Here is a 23,552-nt window from a genome sequence, read left to right on the forward strand (position 1 = left end):
CTGGTCAAGCACGTCAAGAAGTTAGAGAAAGTACAAAGGTTTGCAACAAGGCTAGTCCCAGAGCTCAGGGGAATGTCGTACGAGGAAAGGTTGAGGGAAATCGGACTGACGACACTGGAGGACAGAAGGGTCAGGGGAGACATGATACCGACATACAAGATACTGCGGGGAATAGATAAGGTGGACAGAGATAGGATGTTCCAGAGAGGGGACACAGGAACAAGGGGTCACAACTGGAAGCTGAAGACTCTGACGAGTCACAGAGACGTTAGGAAGTATTTCTTCAGTCACAGAGTCGTCAGGAAGTGGAATAGCCTAGCAAGTGAAGTAGTGGAGGCAGGAACCATACATAGTTTTAAGAAGAGGTATGACAAAGCTCAGGAAGCAGAGAGAGAGAGAGAGGACCTAGTAGCAATCAGTGAAGAGGCGGGGCCAGGAGCTGAGTCTCGACCCCTGCAACCACAATTAGGTGAGTACAATTAGGTGAGTACACACACACGACACAGTTCCTCACGAGAGGTTACTGCAAAAGCTAGAGGATCAGGCACACATAACAGGAAAGGCACTGCAATGGATCAGAGAATACCTGACAGGGAGGCAACAACGAGTCATGGTACGCAACGAGGTGTCAGAGTGGGCGCCTGTGACAAGCGGGGTTCCACAGTGGTCAGTCCTAGGACCTGTGCTGTTCTTGGTATATGTGAACGACATAACGGAAGGGATAGACTCAGAAGTGTCCTTGTTTGCAGATGATGTGAAGTTAATGAGAAGAATCAAATCGGATGAGGATCAGGCAGGACTACAAAGATACCTGGACAGGCTACAAGCCTGGTCCAGTAACTGGCTCCTTGAGTTTAACCCTGCCAAATGCAAAGTCATGAAGATTAGGGAAAGGCAAAGAAGACCGCAGACACAATATAGTTTAGATGGCCAAAGACTGCAAACCTCACTTAAGGAAAAAGATCTGGGGGTGAGTATAACACCGAGCATATCTCCTGAGGCGCACATCAATCAGATAACTGCTGCAGGATACGGGCGCCTGGCAAACCTACGGATAGCGTTCCGATACCTCAGCAAGGATTCGTTCAAGACTCTGTATACCATTTACGTCAGGCCCATACTGGAGTATGCAGCACCAGTTTGGAATCCACACCTAGTCAAGCACGTCAAGAAATTAGAGAAGGTGCAAAGGTTTGCAACAAGACTAGTCCCAGAGCTACGGGGATTGTCGTACGAAGAAAGGTTGAGGGAAATCGGCCTGACGACACTGGAGGCCAGGAGGGTCAGGGGAGACATGATAACGACATATAAAATACTGCGCAGAATAGACACAGTGGACAAAGACAGGATGTTCCAGAGATGGGACACATACACAAGAGGTCACAATTGGAAGTTGAAGACTCAGATGAATCAAAGGGATGTTAGGAAGTATTTCTTCAGTCATAGAGTAGTCAAGTCGTGGAATAGTCTAGAAAGTGAAGTAGTGGAGGCGGGAACCATACATAGTTTTAAGGCGAGGTATGATAAAGCTCATGGAGCAGGGAGAGAGAGGACCTAGTAGCAATCAGTGAAGAGGCGGGGCCAGGAGCTATGACTCGACCCGTGCAACCACAAATAGGTGAGTACACACACACACACACACACCGACATGTGCCTAGGACCAAATGGTAACACACACACACACACACACACACACACACACACACACACACACACACACACACACACACACACACACACACACACAAACACACACACATACACACACACACACGCACACACACACACACACACACACCGACATGTGCCTAGGACAAAATGGTAACACACACACACACACACACACACACACACACACACACACACACACACACACACACACACACACACACACACACACACACACACACACACACTGATCAAAAATCAAAAATCGCTGGAATTTTGATGAGCTGAAGAGAGGAGACAGCGGAGAAGAAAGTGATTACATAGCGGGAACGCTTCACTCTGGAGGTCCCAAGGTGGTAATAGCAGTGATGTATAACCCACCACAGAACAGCAGGAGGCCAAGGCAAGAGTACGGCGAGAGCAATAGAGCGATGGTTGACACACTGGCTAGAGTGGCCAGAAGAGCTCATGCATGCAGGGCAAAGCTCCTGATCATGGGTGACTTTAACCATAAGGAGATCGATTGGGAGAACTTGGACCCACATGGGGGCCAAGATACATGGAGGGCTAAGATGATGGAGGTGGTACTGGAAAACTTCATGTGCCAACACGTAAGGGACACTACAAGAGAGAGAGGAGAGGATGAACCAGCAAGGCTGGACTTAGTATTCACCTTGAGTAGTGCAGATATCGAGGACATCACATATGAAAGACCCCTTGGGGCCAGTGACCATGTGGTTTTAAGCTTCGAATACACAGTAGAGCTACAAGTGGAGGGAGAAGCAGGAAGGCCAGGACGAATGAAGCCAAACTACAAGAAAGGGGACTACACAGGGATGAGGAACTTCCTGAACGGGGTTCAGTGGGACAGAGAACTGGCAGGGAAGCCAGTTAATGAGATGATGGAATATGTAGCAACAAAATGCAAGGAGGCTGAGGAGAGGTTTGTACCCAAGGGTAACAGGAATAATGAAAAAGCCAGGATGAGCCCATGGTTTACCCAAAGGTGCAGGGAGGCAAAAACCAAGTGTGCTAGGGAATGGAAGAAATATAGAAGGCAAAGGACCCAGGAGAATAAGGAGAGCAGTCGTAGAGCCAGAAACGAATATGCACAGATAAGAAGGGAGGCCCAAAGACAATATGAAAATGACATAGCAGCGAAAGCCAAATCTGACCCGAAACTGTTGTACAGCCACATCAGGAGGAAAACAACAGTCAAGGACCAGGTAATCAGGCTAAGGAAGGAAGGAGGAGAGACAACTAGAAATGACCGTGAAGTATGTGAGGAACTCAACAAGAGATTCAAAGAAGTGTTCACAGAGGAGACAGAAGGGGCTCCAGAAAGACGGAGAGGTGGGGCACACCAACATGTGCTGGACACAGTGCACACAACCGAGGAAGAAGTGAAGAGGCTTCTGAGTGAGCTAGATACCTCAAAGGCAATGGGGCCAGATAACATCTCCCCATGGGTATTGAGAGAGGGACCAGAGGCGGTATGTGTACCACTAACAACAATATTCAATACATCTATCGAAACGGAGATTGCCTGAGGCATGGAAGGCAGCTAATGTAGTCCCAATCTTTAAAAAAGGAGACAGACATGAAACATTAAACTACAGACCAGTGTCACTGACATGTATAGTATGCAAAATCATGGAGAAGATTATCAGGAGAAGAGTGGTGGAACACCTAGAAAGGAACGATCTCATCAACAGCAGCCAACATGGTTTCAGTGACGGGAAATCCTGTGTCACAAACCTACTGGAGTTCTATGACATGGTGACAGCAGTAAGACAAGAGAGAGAGGGGTGGGTGGATTGCATTTTCTTGGACTGCAAGAAGGCGTTTGACACAGTTCCACACAAGAGATTGGTGCAAAAACTGGAGGACCAAGCAGGGATAACAGGGAAGGCACTACAATGGATCAGGGAATACTTGTCAGGAAGACAGCAGCGAGTCATGGTACGTGGCGAGGTGTCAGAGTGGGCACCTGTGAACAGCGGGGTCCCACAGGGGTCAGTCCTAGGACCAGTGCTGTTTCTGGTATTTGTGAACGACATGACAGAAGGAATAGACTCTGAGGTGTCCCTGTTTGCAGATGACGTGAAGTTGATGAGAAGAATTCACTCGATCGAAGACCAGGCAGAACTACAAAGGGATCTGGACAGGCTGCAGACCTGGTCAAGCAATTGGCTCCTGGAGTTCAATCCCACCAAGTGCAAAGTCATGAAGATTGGGGAAGGGCAAAGAAGACCGCAGACGGAGTACAGTCTAGGGGGCCAGAGACTACAAACCTCACTCAAGGAAAAGATCTTGGGGTGAGTATAACACCAGGCACATCTCCTGGAGCGCACATCAACCAAATAACTGCTGCAGCATATGGGAGCCTAGCAAACCTCAGAACAGCATTCCGACATCTTAGTAAGGAATCATTCAGGACCCTGTACACCGTGTACGTTAGGCCCATATTGGAGTATGCGGCACCAGTTTGGAACCCACACCTAGCCAAGCACGTAAAGAAACTAGAGAAAGTGCAAAGGTTTGCAACAAGACTAGTCCCAGAGCTAAGAGGTATGTCCTACGAGGAGAGGTTAAGGGAAATCAACCTGACGACACTGGAGGACAGGAGAGATAGGGGGGACATGATAACGACATACAAAATACTGAGAGGAATTGACAAGGTGGACAAAGACAGGATGTTCCAGAGATTGGACACAGTAACAAGGGGACACAGTTGGAAGCTGAAGACACAGATAAATCACAGGGATGTTAGGAAGTATTTCTTCAGCCACAGAGTAGTCAGTAAGTGGAATAGTTTGGGAAGCGATGTAGTGGAGGCAGGATCCATACATAGCTTTAAGCAGAGGTATGATAAAGCTCACGGCTCAGGGAGAGTGACCCAGTAGCGATCAGTGAAGAGGCGGGGCCAGGAGCTCGGACTCGACCCACGCAACCTCAACTAGGTGAGTACAACTAGGTGAGTACACTCACATACACATACATACACACACACTCACACACACACATACACACATACACACACACACACACACACACACACACACACACACACACACACACACACACACACACACACACACACACACACACGCACACACACACGCACACACACACGCACACACACACACACACACACACACACACACACACACACACACACACACACACACACACACACACACACACACACACACACACACACACAGGAGAAGAGTGGTGGAACACCTAGAAAGGAACGATCTCATCAACAGCAGCCAACATGGTTTCAGGGACGGGAAATCTTGTGTCACAAACCTACTGGAGTTCTATGACATGGTGACAGCAGTAAGACAAGAGAGAGAGGGGTTGGTAGATTGAATTTTCTTGGACTGTAAGAAGGCGTTTGACACAGTTCCACACACGAGATTAATGCAAAAGCTGGATGACCAGGCAGGGATAACAGGGAAGGCACTACAATGGATCAGGGAATGCCTGTAAAGAAGACGACAGCGAGTCATGGTACGTGGCGAGGTGTCAGAGTGGGCGCTTGTGACGAACGGGGTCCCACAGGGGTCAGTCCTAGGACCAGTGCTGTTTCTGGTATTTGTGAACGACATGACGGAAGGAATAGACTCAGAAGTGTTCCTGTTTGCAGATGATGTGATGTTGATTAGTGGAATTCAATCGGACGAGGACCAGGCTGCAAGCCTGGTCCAGCAATTGGGTCCTCGAGTTCAACCCTACCAAGCGCAAATTCATGAAGATTGGGGATGGGCAAAGAAGACCGCAGACGGAGTACAGTCTAGGGGGCCAGAGACTACAAACCTCACTCAAGGAAAAAGTTTAACACCAGGCACATCTCCTGAGGCGCACATCAACCAAATAACTGCTGCAGCATATGGGCGCCTAGCAAACCTAAGAACAGCATTCCGACATCTTAATGAATCGTTCAGGACCCTGTACACCGTGTACGTTAGGCCCATATTGGAGTATGCGACACCAGTTTGGAACCCACACCTAGTCAAGCATGTAAGAAAACTAGAGAAAGTGTTAAGGCTTGCAACAAGACTAGTCCCGGGGCTAAGGGGCATGTCCTACGAGGAGAGGTTAAGGGAAATCGACCTGGCGACACTGGAGGACAGGAGAGATAGGTGGGATATGATAATGACATACAAAATACTGAGAGGAATCGACAAGGTGGACAGAAACAGGATGTTCCAGAGATGGGACACAGCAACAAGGGTTACGACTGAAAGTTGAAAACTCAGATGGGTCACAGGGATGTTAGGAAATATTTCTTCAGTCATATAGTTGTCCAGAAGTGGAACAATCTTGAGAGTGATGTAGTAGAGGCAGGATCCATACATAGCTTTAAGAAGGGGTACGATAAAGCTCATGGAGCAGGGAGAGTGTGGACATAGTAGCGAAGAGTCTGGGCCAGGAGCTGTGAATACACTCCTATAGCCAAATATAGGTGAGCACACACACCTCCTAGCGACAATACCAGTCCACTACCAGTAACAATACCAGTGCACTATCAGTAACAATACCAGTGTACTACCAGTAGCAATACCAGTGTATTACCAGTAGCAATACCAGCGTATTACCAGTAGCAATACCAGTGTATTACCAGTAGCAATACCAGTGTATTACCAGTAGCAATACCAGTGTATTACCAGTAGCAATATCAGTGTATTACCAGTAGCAATACCAGTGTATTACCAGTAGCAATACCAGTGTATTACCAGTAGCAATGCCAGTGTGTTACCAGTAGCAATACCAGTGTATTACCAGTAGCAACACCAGTGTATTACCAGTAGCAATACCAGTGTATTACCAGTAGCAATATCAGTGTACTACCAGTAGCAATACCAGTGTTCTTTCAGTAGCAATACCAGTGTACTATCAGTAGTTATACAGTGCACTACAGTATCAATACCAATCCTCTACTAGTAACAATACCAGACTTCTACTAGCAACAGTACCAGTCCTCTACTAGTAACAATATTAGTCCTCTACTAGTAACAATACCAGTCCTCTACTACTAACAATACCAGTCCTCTACTACTAACAATACCAGTCCTCTACTAGTAAAAATACCAGTCCTCTACTAGTAACAATAGAAGTTCTCTACTAGTAACAATATTAGTCCTCTACTAGCAACAATACCAGCTCTCTACTACTAACAGTACCAGTCTCCTACTAGCAACAATACCAGTCCTCTACTAGTAACAATACCAGTCCTCTACTAGTAACAATACCAGTCCTCTACTACTAACAATACCAGTCCTCTACTAGTAACAATGCCAGTCTTCTACTAGTAACAATACCAGTCTTCTACTAGCAACAATACAAGTTGTCTACTAGCAACAATAACAGTCCTCTACTAGTATCAATACCAGTCTTCCACTAGCAACAATAACAGTCGTCTACTAGTAACAATACCAGCCCTCTACTAGTAACAATACCAGTCCTGTACTAGGAACAATACCAGTTCTCTACTAGTAGCAGTACTACTTCTCTACTAGTAACAATACCAGTCCTCTACTAGTAACAATACCAGTCCTCTACTAGTAACAATACCAGTCCTCTACTAGCAACAAATCCAGTTCCCTACTAGTAACAATACTAGTTCTCTACTAGTAACAATACCAGTCCTCTACTAGTAACAATACCAGTCCTCTACTAGCAACAATTCCAGTTCCCTACTAGTAACAATACTAGTTCTCTACTAGTAACAATACCAGTCCTCTACTAGCAACAATACCAGTCCTTTACTAGCAACAATACCAGTCCTCTACTAGCAACAATACCAGTCCTTTACTAGCAACAATACCAGTCCTCTACTAGGAACAATACCAGTTCTCTCCTAGTAACAGTACTAGTCCTCTACTAGTAACAATACCAGTCCTCTACTAGCAACAATGCCAGTCCTCTACTAGCAACAATACCAGTCCTTTACTAGCAACAATACTAGTCCTCTACTAGCAACAATACCAGTCCTCTACTAGGAACAATACCAGTTCTCTACTAGTAACAGTACTAGTCCTCTACTAGTAACAATACCAGTCCTCTACTAGCAGCAATACCAGTTCTCTACTAGTAACAGTACTAGTCCTCTACTAGCAACAATACCAGTCCTCTACTAGCAACAATGCCAGTCCTCTACTAGCAACAATACCAGTCCTTTACTAGCAACAATACCAGTCCTCTACTAGCAACAATGCCAGTCCACTACTAGTAACAATTCCAACTTCCTACTAGTAACACTACTAGTCCTCTACTGGTAACAGTGCAAGTCCTCTACTAGTAGCAATACTATTCCTCTACTAGTAACAGTACAAGTCCTCTAATAGTAACAATACCAGACTTCTACTAGTAACAATACCAGTCCTATACTAGTAACAATACCAGTCCTCTACTAGCAACAATACCAGTCCTCTACTAGTAACAATTCCAGCTTCCTACTAGTAACAATACTAGTCCTCTACTGGTAACAATACCAACATTCTCTCACAAAGTTTCAGGAGTAGCGATCTCTTTGCCAAGAGTACAATCTGGCCGAGACTTCCAGAGGTGACACACGACAACACAAGAAGCAGCAGCAGCTACGTAAACCTTAATGACTATTGGGAAACTATTGGTCTCCCTCTTGTTCTGAGAAGCTAACCAGAATATTGGTCATTATATCAGCGGACCTCAACTCTCCCTGACATAACTTCTTCACAATTCTTTTTTTTTTCCGAACTCGCAATAGGAACACATCTTTGCAGCCATCTTGTACGGCAGCCATCTTGTACGGCAGCCATCTTGTTCGGCAGCCATCTTGTAAGTTTATTTCGGTACAGGTACACATTAGTAAAATTATCATACCTAGTAAGATATGTGTAAATTACCTAGGAAAATTTGTCAGCAAGGGTGAATGATCAACTGTACCTAAACCAATTGACGAAACAAAACGAACGTATTATCTTTGGGAGTTTTAAGTTGAAAGTGCTAAGGACGCTGTGTGAGACTGTCATGCAAAGTGCTAGGGACGCTGAATGAAGCTATCATAGAAGGTGCTAGGGAAGCTGGATGACGCTGTCATACAAGGTTCTAGGTAGAGACATTATTACGTGAGACAAGTGGAGACACCATCACATGGAACAGACCCAAATACAGCTTAACGAGATCTTTCCCTGGCAATGTTCCGCCCCTCACAGCGTACTTTATCATGTCACAGAGACATCTACAGGGATAAATGTTTAGGAAATATAGTGAGGTAAAGTAACAGATTAAGTGTGCAAAAGCATTAGCACTGACTACCTTTAAAAAGGATTAGACAAATGTGTTGATGTTATGTTAACATTTTTCGTCATAATTTAATCAGACAATTTCGACGTTTAACTTTCCGAAATAAGCTCAAACAGGTCGAGCCTTCCAGTAAATATACACTGGAAGGGGAGTCGACTGAGGTTAATTAGTTAAGAAAGATTGGCCAGAAAACGGGACAGGTGTTTCCTGACGCGGGTGAATGTCATATGATGACCCGCCACTGGAGTTTCCGGTTTTCTGGCCGAGGCCTTCCACTGGCATACCACTCCACCACTTGAAAAAAGTGCGGTTATAACTATTCTTTACAGTAACAACTGAACTTACCCTTTCCTCGATGTTCTACTGTGTAAATCTGATCGTGAGTTGTGTTTACAAAGTCTACAGTACATCCAACGACCAAAGGCATCTTCCGTTTTACTCACAACAGAACACCAAGAAAGCACACAGCGCTATCATAAACATTCTCACAATTGCTCTGTTTCTGCAGTATTGAATTCCTTGAAGAATGATCTTTTCTCTAAATATTTTCGAAACTAAACTATCCCTTTATGATGGCGGCTTTCAATGGACTTGAGCTAGAGCTCGACAAAGCCACATTGGTGCGGAATTCACCTATCAAAAGCTGCATTTGTGGTCACAGTGGTGGCCTATGCTAACTTCCTTATAGTATATAGAAATATACCTAGTTGGACGAATCTAATTAGAGCCACCTGGCCCAGTGGTTAACCCACTGACCACTAAGTTTTGTGACTCACTTGCTATGGGTTCAAATCCCACCCGTTCCATGAATTATCCTCATTTCACCAGAGACTGCAGGTCCTGTGCACTCTCTATTCTGTATTACTGTGACCAGAACTGCGCAGCATAATCTAAATAAGGCCTGACCGATGATATATGGAGTTGAAGAACAACCTGAGGACTCCTATTGTTTACGCTCCTTGATATGAAGCCAAGGATTCTGTTCTGTTTGCTAACACTTATGTACTGTTGTCTTGGAATCATCTTTAATTCACTTAGACGAAACATTAAGATATACAGATATGTAGCTTTCCCAGACAACTCTATTGCTAAGCACCTCTCCAGTACCGTAACGCAAATGTCCACCATTGTCTCGACTACCATCACAAACATCACCAGTGATGGACGATACCTACACTGTTTAAACTACGACAGAGATATACACACATTCCTTGCAACGGCTGTGAATATACGTGGGCGAAACATCGACAAACCTCCACGTATATACGCAGTTCTAAATAACAATACGCCAGCAGTGTGTGTGTGTGTGTGTGTGTGTGTGTGTGTGTGTGTGTGTGTGTGTGTGTGTGTGTGTGTGTGTGTGTGTGTGTGTGTGTGTGTGTGTGTGTGTGTGTGTAAGAGAGTCCCTGCACTAAATAATACATACCAACTGGAGGCCAAATAATACATACAACTGCATAAAAATGCTTGACTGTACTGCAAGTCATGCATGAGTCTGCGACGAACGAACGAACAGTTGTGCTGGCCCAGCAACCATTCAACATTCACGGCACAATGTTCACGTATTTATGTTCAGAAATGAACTTAATTTGCCTCCTACTATCGGTCCGCTTGAACAAATATGTTAATTAGGAGTATTTGGTTTGTTGTCTGCTGTGTGGTCTGTTGTGTTGTCTGCTGTGTTGTCTGTTGTGTTGTCTGCTGTGTGGTCTGTTGTGTGGTCTGTTGTGTTGTCTGCTGTGTGGTCTGTTGTGTTGTCTGCTGTGTGGTCTGTTGTGTGGTCTGTTGTGTGGTCTGTTATGTGGTCTGTTGTGTTGTCTGCTGTGTGGTCTGTTGTGTGCTCTGTTGTGTGGTCTGTTGTGTGGTCAGTTTTGTGGTCTGTTGTGTGGTCTGTTGTGTTGTCTGCTGTGTGGTCTGTTGTGTTGTCTGCTGTGTGGTCTGTTGTGTGGTCTGCTGTGTGGTCTGTTATGTGGTATGTTGTGTTGTCTGCTGTGTGTCTGTTGTGTGGTCTGTTGTGTGTTCTGTTGTGTGGTCTGTTGTGTGGTCTGTTGTGTTGTCTGCTGTGTTGTCTGTTGTGTTGTCTGCTGTGTGGTCTGTTGTGTGGTCTTCTGTGTGGTCTGTTATGTGGTATGTTGTGTTGTCTGCTGTGTGGTCTGTTGTGTGGTCTGTTGTGTGATCTGTGTGTGGTCTGTTGTGTGGTCTGTTGTGTGGTCTGTTGTGTGGTCTGCTGTGTGGTCTGTTGTGTGGTCTGTTGTGTGGTCTGTTGTGTGGTCTGTTGTGTGGTCTGTTGTGTGGCCTGTGTTGGTTTGTTGTTGGTCTGTTCGGGTCTGTTGTGTCTGTTGTTTGGTCTTTTTGTGGTCTAATGTGGCTGCTGATGTCTGGTGTGGTGTTTTTGGGGTCTGTTGTGTGGTCTTGTGTGGTCTGTTGTGTGGTCTGTTGTTGGTCGCTGTGTGGTCTGTTGGGGTCTGTTCTGTGGTCTGTTCTGGTCTGTTGGGTGGGTCTACTTGGGTCTGTTTTGGTCTTTTGTGGTCTGTTGAGTGGTCTGCTGTGTGGTCTGTTGTGTGGTCTGTTGTTGGTCTGTTTCGGTCTGTTGTGTGGTTTTGTGGTCTGTTGTTGGTCTGTTTTGGTCTGTTTGGGGTCTGTTGTGTGGTCTGCTTGTGGTCTGTTGTGTGGTCTTTGTGTGTTCTGTTGTGTGGTCTGTTTTGGTCTGCTGGTGATCTGTGTGTGGTCTGTTGTGTGGTCTGTTGTGTGGCCCTTGGTGGGTCTGTTGTGTGGTCTGCTGTGTGGTCTGTTGGTCCTGTTGTGTTGGCGTTGTTGGTCTGTTGTGGGGTCGTGTGTGGTTTGTTGTGTGGTCTGTTGCGTGGTCTGTTGTGTGGTCTGTTGTTTGGTCTTTTGTGTGGTCTGATATGTGGTCTGCTGAGTGGTCTGTTGTGTGGTCTGTTGTGTGGTCTGCTGTGTGGTCTGTTGTGTGGTCTGTTGTGTGGTCTGTTGTGTGGTCTGCTGTGTGGTTGTTGTTGGCTGTTGTGGTCTGTGTGTGTATACTGTGGCCTCCCGTGGCCTGCTGTGTGGCCTGCGTCTGCCTACTGTGTGCTGTGTGGCGTGCTGTGTCCCTCCCTTGCTTTTTGACGTTGTGTGGTCTGTGTGTTGTCTGCGTGTTTCTGTGTGTTGTCTGTTGTGTGGTCTGTTTTGGTCTGTTGTGTGGTCTGTTCTGTGGTCTGTTCTGTGGTCTGTTGTGTGGTCTACTGTGTGGTCTGTTTTGTGGTCTGTTGTGTGGTCTGTTGAGTGGTCTGCTGTGTGGTCTGTTGTGTGGTCTGTTGTGTTGTCTGCTGTGTGGTCTGTTGTGTGGTCTGTTGTGTGGTCTGTTGTGTGGTCTGTTGTGTGGTCTGTTGTGTGGTCTGTTGTGTGGTCTGTTGTGTGGTCTGTTGTGTGGTCTGTTGTGTGGTCTGTTGTGTGGTCTGTTGTGTGGTCTGTTGTGTGGTCTGTTGTGTGGTCTGTTGTGTTGTCTGCTGTGTGGTCTGTTGTGTGGTCTGTTGTGTGGTCTGTTGTGTGGTCTGTTGTGTGGTCTGTTGTGTGGTCTGTTGTGTTGTCTGCTTGTGTGGTCTGTTGTGTTGTCTGTTGTGTGGTCTGTTGTGTGGTCTGTTGTGTTGTCTGCTGTGTGGTCTGTTGTGTGGTCTGTTGTGTTGTCTGCTGTGTGGTCTGTTGTGTGGTCTGTTGTGTGGTCTGTTGTGTTGTCTGCTGTGTGGTCTGTTGTGTGGTCTGTTGTGTGGTCTGTTGTGTTGTCTGTTGTGTGGTCTGTTGTGTTGTCTGTTGTGTGGTCTGTTGTGTTGTCTGGTGTGTGGTCTGTTGTGTGGTCTGTTGTGTTGTCTGCTGTGTGGTCTGTTGTGTGGTCTGTTGTGTTGTCTGTTGTGTGGTCTGTTGTGTTGTCTGTTGTGTGGTCTGTTGTGTGGTCTGTTGTGTGGTCTGTTGTGTGGTCTGTTGTGTTGTCTGTTGTGTGGTCTGTTGTGTTGTCTGTTGTGTGGTCTGCTGTGTGGGTCTGTTGTGTTGTCTGTTGTGTGGTCTGTTGTGTGGTCTGTTGTGTTGTCTGTTGTGTGGTCTGTTGTGTTGTCTGTTGTGTTGTCTGTTGTGTTGTCTGTTGTGTTGTCTGCTGTGTGGTCTGTTGTGTTGTCTGTTGTGTGGTCTGTTGTGTTGTCTGCTGTGTGGTCTGTTGTGTTGTCTGTTGTGTGGTCTGTTGTGTTGTCTGCTGTGTGGTCTGTTGTGGTGTCTGTTGTGTTGTCTGTTGTGTGGTCTGTTGTGTTGTCTGCTGTGTGGTCTGTTGTGTTGTCTGTTGTGTGGTCTGTTGTGTTGTCTGCTGTGTGGTCTGTTGTGTTGTCTGCTGTGTGGTCTGTTGTGTTGTCTGTTGTGTGGTCTGTTGTGTTGTCTGCTGTGTCGTCTGTTGTGTGGTCTGTTGTGTGGTCTGTTGTGTTGTCTGCTGTGTGGTCTGTTGTGTTGTCTGCTGTGTGGTCTGTTGTGTTGTCTGCTGTGTGGTCTGTTGTGTGGTCTGTTGTGTGGTCTGTTGTGTTGTCTGCTGTGTGGTCTGTTGTGTTGTCTGCTGTGTGGTCTGTTGTGTGGTCTGTTGTGTGGTCTGTTGTGTTGTCTGTTGTGTGGTCTGTTGTGTGGTCTGTTGTGTTGTCTGCTGTGTGGTCTGTTGTGTGGTCTGTTGTGTTGTCTGTTGTGTGGTCTGTTGTGTTGTCTGCTGTGTGGTCTGTTGTGTTGTCTGTTGTGTGGTCTGTTGTGTGGTCTGTTGTGTTGTCTGCTGTGTGGTCTGTTGTGTTGTCTGTTGTGTGGTCTGTTGTGTTGTCTGCTGTGTGGTCTGTTGTGTTGTCTGTTGTGTTGTCTGTTGTGTGTTGCGTGTTGTGTTGTCTGTTGTGTTGTCTGTTGTGTTGTCTGTTGTGTTGTCTGTTGTGTGGTCTGTTGTGTTGTCTGTTGTGTGGTCTGTTGTGTTGTCTGCTGTGTGGTCTGTTGTGTTGTCTGTTGTGTGGTCTGTTGTGTTGTCTGCTGTGTGGTCTGTTGTGTTGTCTGTTGTGTTGTCTGTTGTGTGGTCTGTTGTGTTGTCTGCTGTGTGGTCTGTTGTGTTGTCTGTTGTGTGGTCTGTTGTGTTGTCTGCTGTGTGGTCTGTTGTGTTGCCTGCTGTGTGGTCTGTTGTGTTGTCTGTTGTGTGGTCTGTTGTGTTGTCTGCTGTGTCGTCTGTTGTGTGGTCTGTTGTGTGGTCTGTTGTGTTGTCTGCTGTGTGGTCTGTTGTGTTGTCTGCTGTGTGGTCTGTTGTGTTGTCTGCTGTGTGGTCTGTTGTGTGGTCTGTTGTGTGGTCTGTTGTGTTGTCTGCTGTGTGGTCTGTTGTGTTGTCTGCTGTGTGGTCTGTTGTGTTGTCTGCTGTGTGGTCTGTTGTGTTGTCTGCTGTGTGGTCTGTTGTGTGGTCTGTTGTGTGGTCTGTTGTGTGGTCTGTTGTGTGGTCTGTTGTGTTGTCTGTTGTGTGGTCTGTTGTGTTGTCTGTTGTGTGGTCTGTTGTGTGGTCTGTTGTGTTGTCTGCTGTGTGGTCTGTTGTGTGGTCTGTTGTGTTGTCTGCTGTGTGGTCTGTTGTGTGGTCTGTTGTGTGGTCTGTTGTGTTGTCTGCTGTGTGGTCTGTTGTGTTGTCTGTTGTGTGGTCTGTTGTGTGGTCTGTTGTGTTGTCTGCTGTGTGGTCTGTTGTGTTGTCTGTTGTGTGGTCTGTTGTGTTGTCTGCTGTGTGGTCTGTTGTGTTGTCTGTTGTGTGGTCTGTTGTGTGGTCTGTTGTGTTGTCTGTTGTGTGGTCTGTTGTGTTGTCTGTTGTGTTGTCTGTTGTGTTGTCTGTTGTGTTGTCTGCTGTGTGGTCTGTTGTGTTGTCTGTTGTGTGGTCTGTTGTGTTGTCTGCTGTGTGGTCTGTTGTGTTGTCTGTTGTGTGGTCTGTTGTGTTGTCTGCTGTGTGGTCTGTTGTGTTGTCTGTTGTGTTGTCTGTTGTGTGGTCTGTTGTGTTGTCTGCTGTGTGGTCTGTTGTGTTGTCTGTTGTGTGGTCTGTTGTGTTGTCTGCTGTGTGGTCTATTGTGTTGTCTGCTGTGTGGTCTGTTGTGTTGTCTGCTGTGTGGTCTGTTGTGTGGTCTGTTGTGTGGTCTGTTGTGTTGTCTGCTGTGTGGTCTGTTGTGTTGTCTGCTGTGTGGTCTGTTGTGTTGTCTGCTGTGTGGTCTGTTGTGTTGTCTGTTGTGTGGTCTGTTGTGTTGTCTGCTGTGTCGTCTGTTGTGTGGTCTGTTGTGTGGTCTGTTGTGTTGTCTGCTGTGTGGTCTGTTGTGTTGTCTGCTGTGTGGTCTGTTGTGTTGTCTGCTGTGTGGTCTGTTGTGTGGTCTGTTGTGTGGTCTGTTGTGTTGTCTGCTGTGTGGTCTGTTGTGTTGTCTGCTGTGTGGTCTGTTGTGTTGTCTGCTGTGTGGTCTGTTGTGTTGTCTGCTGTGTGGTCTGTTGTGTGGTCTGTTGTGTGGTCTGTTGTGTGGTCTGTTGTGTGGTCTGTTGTGTTGTCTGTTGTGTGGTCTGTTGTGTTGTCTGTTGTGTGGTCTGTTGTGTGGTCTGTTGTGTTGTCTGCTGTGTGGTCTGTTGTGTGGTCTGTTGTGTTGTCTGCTGTGTGGTCTGTTGTGTGGTCTGTTGTGTGGTCTGTTGTGTTGTCTGCTGTGTGGTCTGTTGTGTTGTCTGTTGTGTGGTCTGTTGTGTGGTCTGTTGTGTTGTCTGCTGTGTGGTCTGTTGTGTTGTCTGTTGTGTGGTCTGTTGTGTTGTCTGCTGTGTGGTCTGTTGTGTTGTCTGTTGTGTGGTCTGTTGTGTGGTCTGTTGTGTTGTCTGTTGTGTGGTCTGTTGTGTTGTCTGTTGTGTTGTCTGTTGTGTTGTCTGTTGTGTTGTCTGCTGTGTGGTCTGTTGTGTTGTCTGTTGTGTGGTCTGTTGTGTTGTCTGCTGTGTGGTCTGTTGTGTTGTCTGTTGTGTGGTCTGTTGTGTTGTCTGCTGTGTGGTCTGTTGTGTTGTCTGTTGTGTTGTCTGTTGTGTGGTCTGTTGTGTTGTCTGCTGTGTGGTCTGTTGTGTTGTCTGTTGTGTGGTCTGTTGTGTTGTCTGCTGTGTGGTCTGTTGTGTTGTCTGCTGTGTGGTCTGTTGTGTTGTCTGTTGTGTGGTCTGTTGTGTTGTCTGCTGTGTCGTCTGTTGTGTGGTCTGTTGTGTGGTCTGTTGTGTTGTCTGCTGTGTGGTCTGTTGTGTTGTCTGCTGTGTGGTCTGTTGTGTTGTCTGCTGTGTGGTCTGTTGTGTGGTCTGTTGTGTGGTCTGTTGTGTTGTCTGCTGTGTGGTCTGTTGTGTTGTCTGCTGTGTGGTCTGTTGTGTTGTCTGCTGTGTGGTCTGTTGTGTTGTCTGCTGTGTGGTCTGTTGTGTGGTCTGTTGTGTTGTCTGCTGTGTGGTCTGTTGTGTGGTCTGTTGTGTTGTCTGCTGTGTGGTCTGTTGTGTTGTCTGTTGTGTGGTCTGTTGTGTTGTCTGCTGTGTGGTCTGTTATGTTGTGTGCTGTGTGGTCTGTTGTGTTGTCTGCTGTGTGGTCTGTTGTGTGGTCTGTTGTGTTGTCTGCTGTGTGGTCTGTTGTGTTGTCTGCTGTGTGGTCTGTTGTGTGGTCTGTTGTGTGGTCTGCTGTGTGGTCTGTTGTGTGGCCTGCTGTGTGGCGTGCTGTGTGGCCTACTGTGTGGTCTGCTCTGTGGCCTGCTGTGTGGCCTGCTGTGTTGTCTGCTGTGTGGTCTGCTGTGTGGACTGCTGTGTGGACTGCTGTGTGGCCTGCTGTGTGGACTGCTGTGTGGCCTACTGTGTGGCCTGCTGTGTGGCCTGCTGTGTGGCCTGCTGTGTGGTTTACTGTATGGCCTGCTGTGTGGTTTACTGTGTGGCCTGCTGTGTGGTTTCCTGTGTGGCCTTCTGTGTGGTTTACTGTGTGGCCTCCTGTGTGGCCTGCTGTGTGGCCTGCTGTATGGTCTGCTGCGTGGTTTACTGTGTGGCCAGCTGTGTAGTTTACTGTGTGGCCTGCTGTGTGGCCTGCTCTGTGGCCTGCTGTGTGGTTTACTGTGTGGCCTGCTGAGTGGTTTACTGTGTGGCCAGCTGTGTGGTTTATTGTGTGGCCTGCTGTGTGGTCTGCTGTGTGGCCTACTGTGTGGCCTGCTGTGTGGACTGCTGTGTGGACTGCTGTGTGGCCTGCTGTGTGGCCTGCTGTGTGGCCTGCTGTGTGGTTTACTGTGTGGCCTGCTGTGTGGACTGCTGTGTGGCCTGCTGTGTGGACTGCTGTGTGGCCTACTGTGTGGCCTGCTGTTTGAACTGTTGTGTGGACTGCTGTGTGGCCTGCTGTGTGGCCTGCTGTGTGGCCTGCTGTGTGGCCTACTGTGTGGCCTGCTGTGTGGCCTGCTGTGTGGTTTACTCTGTGGCCTGCTGTGTGGTCTGCTGTGCGGCCTGCTGTGTGGCATGCTGTGTGGCCTGCTGTGTGGCCTGCTGTGTGGCCTGCTGTGTGGCCTACTGTGTGGCCTGCTGTGTGGACTGCTGTGTTGCCTGATGTGTGGAGTGCTGTGTGGCCTGCTGTGTGGCCTGCTGTTTGAACTGTTGTGTGGACTGCTGTGTGGCCTGCTGTGTGGCCTGCTGTGTGGCCTGCTGTGTGGCCTACTGTGTGGCCTGCTGTGTGGCCTGCTGTGTGGTTTACTCTGTGGCCTGCTGTGTGGTCTGCTGTGCGGCCTGCTGTGTGGCATGCTGTGCGGCCTGCTGTGTGGTCTGCTGTGCGGCCTGCTGTGTGGCATGCTGTGTGGCCTGCTGTGTGGCCTGCTGTGTGGCGCGCTATGTAGCCTCTTGCCTACTTCCTGTTAACCTTCTGAGTCCTGCCTGCTAGCCACCTGTTTGCCTGCTGGTCGCCTGGCCTTTTTTACAAAGAAACATCTGTTAGCGTCTAAATCCTCGTATCAGTGACCCAAAGATCAAACACATACACATCTTTTACCAAAACACATGAAAGCAAATCTTTGAAGACGACAGTTAAATATATTTTCTCAACGTAAGATGCTGCCAGCGCAAGACATTACTGAAGAGGGAGATCTCCGCCGTAATAGCATCACATACATGGTAGTTCCCCTTCCTTTGTGATGGTTCATATGTTGGTCGTTACAGCAGATACTGTGTTCGTGTCTGTAAGGATGTGATGTCCACAGGAAGGTTACTGTTGATGTCTCCAAGGAATGTGATGTCCAAAGGAAGGTTACTGTTGATGTCTCCAAGGATGTGATGCCCACAGGAAGGTTACTGTTGATATCTCCGAGGATGTGATGTCCACAGGAAGGTTACTGTTGATGTCTCCAAGGATGTGATGTCCACAGGAAGGTTACTGTTGTCTCCAAGGATGTGATGTCCACAGGAAGGTTACTGTTGATGTCTCCAAGGATGTGCCCACAGGAAGGTTACTGTTAATGTCTCCAAGGATGTGATGTCCACAGGAAGGTTACTGTTGATGTCTCCAAGAATGCGATGCCCACAGGAAGGTTACTGTTAATGATGTGATGTCCACAGGAAGGTTACTGTTGATGTCTCCAAGGATGTGATGTCCACAGGAAGGTTACTGTTGACACATGTGCAACTCTTGGGTATCTTTATTGAGGAAACGTTTCGCCACACAGTATCAGTCCATACAAAGGAGAATCTTGAAGAATAGGAGGAGAATGAGGTAATCAGTCCCTCAACCTTGAGTCGATGTGGTCAGTCCATTAATCTTGAATAGAATACGGCATACGTGCTGAGAAGGAGCTTATAAACCGTTGGCAGGAGAGGTGAAGCAGTTTATAAGCTCCTTCTCAGATGTATTCTATTCAAGATTGATGGACTGACCACATCGACTCAAGGTTGAGGGACTGTTACCTCATTCTCCTCCTGTTCTTCAAGATTCTCCTTTGTATGGACTGATGAAGCCACTGTGTGGCGAAACGTTTCCTCAATAAAGATACCCAAGAGTTGCATATTTGTCAGATGTCCACAGGAAGGTTAAGGTTACTGTTGATGTCTCCAAGGATGTGATGTCCACAGGAAGGTTACTGTTGTGATGTCCACAGGAAGGTTACAGTTGATGTCTCCAAAGTGTGTCTCCAAAGGTTACTGTTGATGTGATGTCCCAAGGATGTGATGTCCACAGGAAGGTTACTGTTGATGTCCATTGGAAGGTTACTGTTGATGTCTCCAAGGATGTGATGTCTCCGAAGGACTGTTGATGTCTCCAAGGATGTGATGTCCACAGGAAGGTTACTGTTGATGTCTCCAAGGATGTGATGTCCACAGGAAGGTTACTGTTGATGTCTCCAAGGATGTGATGTCCACAGGAAGGTTACTGATGCCCACAGGAAGGTGGATGTCCACAGGAAGGTGTCTTACTGTTGGTGTCTCCAAGGATGTGATGCAACTATGTGATGTCCACAGGAAGGTTACTGTTGATGTCTCCAAGGATGCGATGTTCACAGGAAGGTTACTGTTGATGTCTCCAAGGATGTGATGTCCATAGGAAGGTTACTGTTGATGTCTCCAACTATGTGATGTCCACAGGAAGGTTACTGTTGATGTCTCCAAGGATGCGATGTTCACAGGAAGGTTACTGTTGATGTCTCCAAGGATGTGATGTCCACAGGAAAGTTACTGTTAATGTCTCCAAGGATGTGATGTCCACAGGAAGGTTACTGTTAATGCCTCCAAGGATGTGATGTCCACAGGAAGGTTACTGTTAATGTCTCCAAGGATGTGATGTCCACAGGAAGGTTACTGTTGATGTCTCCAAGGATGTGATGTCCACAGGAAGGTTACTGTTGATGTCTCCAAGGAATGTGATGTCCACAGGAAAGTTACTGTTAATGTCTCCAAGGATGTGATGTCCACAGGAAGGTTACTGTTAATGTCTCCAAGGATGTGATGTCCACAGGAAGGTTACTGTTAATGTCTCCAAGGATGTGATGTCCACAGGAAGGTTACTGTTGATGTCTCCAAGGATGTGATGTCCACAGGAAGGTTACTGTTGATGTCTCCAAGAATATGATGTCCACAGGAAGGTTACTGTTGATGTCTCCAAAGATGTGATGTTTACAGGAAGGTTACTGTTGATGTCTCCAAGGATGTGATATCCACAAGAAGGTTACTGTTGATGTCTCCAAGGATGTGATGTCCACAGGAAGGTTACTGTTGATGTCTCCAAGGATGTGATGTCCACAGGTAGGTTACTGTTGATGTCTCCAAGGATGTGATGTCCATTGGAAGGTTACTGTTGATGTCTCGAAGGATGTGATGTCCACAGGCAGGTTACTGTTGATGTCTCCAAGGATGTGATATCCACAGGAAGGTTACTGTTGATGTCTCCAAGGATGTGATGTCCACAGGAAGGTTACTGTTGATGTCTCCAAGGATGTGATGTCCATAGGAAGGTTACTGTTTATGTCTCCAAGGATGTGATGTCCACAGGAAGGTTACTGTTGATGTCTCCAAGGATGCGATGTTCACAGGAAGGTTACTGTTGATGTCTCCAAGGATGTGATGTCCACAGGAAGGCTACTTTTGATGTCTCCAAGGATGTGATGTCCATAGGAAGGTTACTGTTGATGTCTCCAAGGATGTTATGTCCACAGGAAGGTTACTGTTAATGTCTCCAAGGATGTGATGTTCACAGGAAGGTTACTGTTGATGTCTCCAAGGATGTGATGTCCATAGGAAGGTTACTGTTGATGTTTCCAAGGATGTGATGTCCACAGGAAAGTTACTGTTAATGTCTCCAAGGATGTGATGTCCACAGGAAGGTTACTGTTGATGTCTCCAAGGATGTGATGTCCATAGGAAGGTTACTGTTGATGTCTCCAAGGATGTGATGTCCACAGGAAGGTTACTGTTGATGTCTCCAAGGATGCGATGTTCACAGGAAGGTTACTGTTGTTGTCTCCAAGGATGTGATGTCCACAGGAAGGTTACTGTTGATGTCTCCAAGGATGTGATGTCCACAGGAAGGTCGCCGTTGATGTCTCCAAGGATGTTATGTCCACAGGAAGGTTACTGTTAATGTCTCCAAGGATGTGATGTCCACAGGAAGGTTACTGTTGATGTCTCCAAGGATGTGATGTCCACAGGAAGGTTACTGTTGATGTCTCCAATTATGTGATGTCCACAGGAAGGTTACTGTTGATGTCTCCAAGGATGTGATGTCCACAGGAAGGTTACTGATGTCTCCAAGGATGTGATGTCCACAGGAAGGTTACTGATGTCTCCAAGGATGTGATGTTCACAGGAAGGTTACTGATGTCTCCAAGGATGTGATGTCCACAGGAAGGAAAGTCTTAATTTATTATTATTATTATTGCTATTATTATTATTATTATTATTATTATTATTATTATTATTATTATTATTATTATTATTATTATTATTGTTGTTATTGTTATTATTATTATTATTATTATTATTATTATTATTATTATTATTATTATTATTATTATTATTATTATTATTACATTCATGGTGGAGCGCTAAACCCCTGGGGGTCATGCAGGACACAGGGAAGTGGAAAGCATTCAAGCCTAATACAGGTATCAGAAGCACAAGTAAAGCTCCTTGGATTAACACCCAATCACCAGCATCAAGGAACTTCCCTTTTGGAGCTGTATTCCATTTACGGTTTTCTTTGCCCATCCCAAGTCTTCACAACTTTGCATATGTTGGGGTTGAATTCGAACAGCCACTTGTCAAACAAAACCTGCAGCCTTGTACGTTTATGTGTTGTTCTTTCTGGTCTTCACCTGTCTGTATCTCATCATTTTCATATCTTTAAACAATGATTCCTCATGCAAAAGAAATAGTACAGGTCCCAGTACTGATCCTCCTGGTACCCCACTCGTCACATGAGCGCATTTCAATTCCTCTTCCCGGACAACCAGTCGATGTTCCTTCTAATTAAACATTCCTTGAACCATTGTAATGTTTTCCCGGTTATTCCTGCCTTCTGTCGTAGTTCTCTCTTCTACCGTACTGTGTCAGAGGCCTTTCCATAGTCCAAAAAAAATATATACCATGTTTTAGTTCCACCTCGTAATTAAATCCAAAAAAATATCAATCTCCTCTTCGTCCTCTCACGTCCTGTTTCCCCCATCGCTTCCTTTCCATTTTTCTTCTTCTGACTTTTGGGTTACATTTCTTCTTTCCTCATGCTTCACTTAGAGTACAAGAGTACTACTACTTAGTACAAGAGTACTACTACTTAGTACAAGAGTACTACTACTTAGTACAAGAGTAGTACTCCTTAATGAGCCTGTGTGTTAGTGCTGTACAAATCAGCTTGTTGCGCGCGTGTGTGTGTGTGTGTGTGTGTGTGTGTGTGTGTGTGTGTGTGTGTGTGTGTGTGTGTGTGTTTGTGTGTGCCAGTACATGTGCATGTGCGTATCTGTATACTGTATACGATTTGCATGAGTATGAATTTGTGTGTGTGTGAGTACAGGGTATGTGTGTGTGCGTGGGTATCTGTGTGCGTCCCTGAACGTTTGTGTGTATATGTGTATGTATGTGTGTATGTGTATGTATTTGTCCGTATATGTGTGTCTGCTTACCATATACAAAACACAAAGCTTCACATTGTACTTCCCAGCTATCGCAGTTTTAGTGCGACGAGCCAATATACAGTTGCAATTCCCTATCGAGCTGTTCAATGACTTCAAGCAAGCAGTGCTTGCAATTCACATTATCTCACCTGCCAGATCCCATCATCGGGAAGCCTCGATGAGGGTGAAGGGCTCTTAATGCAGGGAATTGGAGCTGTTCTCTAATTAGCTGGATCGAATTGCCTCCCATTTCCTGGCGCTGCGTAATCGCAATGAATTTGTGTTGTTGTTGGTTTGTATTTGTGTTGGCTTGACATTACGTAGCCGCAGGAAACATCTTATTACTCTGGAGCAGTTGAACCAGCAGATGCAAATGCTCCAACTGACTGAGGAGGCAAGAAAGATTCGTTGTAGTCTCTGGAGCAGTTGAACCAGCAGATGCAAATGCTCCAACTGACTGAGGAGGTAAGAAAGATTCGTTGTAGTCTCTGGAGCAGTTGAACCAGCAGATGCAAATGCTCCAACTGACTGAGGAGGTAAGAAAGATTCGTTGTAGTCTCTGGAGCAGTTGAACCAGCAGATGCAAATGCTCCAACTGACTGAGGAGGTAAGAAAGATTCGTTGTAGTCTCTGGAGCAGTTGAACCAGCAGATGCAAATGCTCCAACTGACTGAGGAGGCAAGAAAGATTCGTTGTAGTCTCTGGAGCAGTTGAACCAGCAGATGCAAATGCTCCAACTGACTGAGAAGGCAAAGGGGATTCGTCACAATCTTCACAAAAAAAAATAAGAGGATGAGGAAGGAAATCACAGGTCGATGGAGGGAGGAAAGTTGCAGAAGTGAAGATAACTAAGATCAGTGTTGCAGCATGGAACCATGGTAACTGTAAGGAGTGCCAGAGGACACATAAAGGTAAGTCTGTTGTTGTAACTGGTGAATCACATCGAAGTACATTCGTTCTGGA

This window comes from Cherax quadricarinatus, chromosome 49 (genome assembly GCF_038502225.1).
Source record: "Cherax quadricarinatus isolate ZL_2023a chromosome 49, ASM3850222v1, whole genome shotgun sequence".
NCBI classification, from domain to species: Eukaryota; Metazoa; Arthropoda; class Malacostraca; order Decapoda; family Parastacidae; genus Cherax; species Cherax quadricarinatus.